This window comes from Lynx canadensis, chromosome A3 (genome assembly GCF_007474595.2).
Source record: "Lynx canadensis isolate LIC74 chromosome A3, mLynCan4.pri.v2, whole genome shotgun sequence".
Lineage (NCBI taxonomy): Eukaryota > Metazoa > Chordata > Mammalia > Carnivora > Felidae > Lynx > Lynx canadensis.
Window position 1 is genome coordinate 43,895,899 of NC_044305.1, and position 625 is coordinate 43,896,523.

Sequence of the window (625 nt, forward strand, 5' to 3'; positions counted from 1 at the left end):
AGGAAGTACCAACCAAATCCATGCTATTATCTACATAGGAATCTATTGTGGATTGTGTTAAAAAGCAAATTCTGATTCAGCAAGTGTGCAGTGGGCCCTGATTTCTGCATCTCCAAGCATCTTCCAAGGATGCCATGTTGCTGGTCCATGGATGACATTTTGGGCAGCAAAGACCTAAATGCTTGGAAGGGAAATGGAACAGATGAATCCTGTCTACTTCAGGCATAACATTTCAAGGAAGGGATTTAAAATTAAACAAGTGAAATACTTAAGTACTTAAGTGCCGGAAGGCAGTGCGGCCATAATCAAAATTTGAGGAAATCTCCCCAATGACTCAAACTCTGGGGACAAAGAGAGCAACAGGTGACTCAGCAGTCACCTCAGTGTCAGATGTTGCCTGAGCAGAAAGGATAGAGACCGGATTCGGTTTGAGAATAGGCTGAACCAGTCACGGGCAGGTTGGGTAGGAAGGAGCCCCTTCTTCCAGGAGGTCCGGAATCCCCCCAGGAGGATGTCTACCACTGCCACCAGGGGGCGCGCCCCCACCGCTTTTCAAGGTCGGCAGTAAGGACTGTCACCTCCCCTTGGGGAGGCCCGTGGGCTGGGGGATGAAACGAGATAAGGA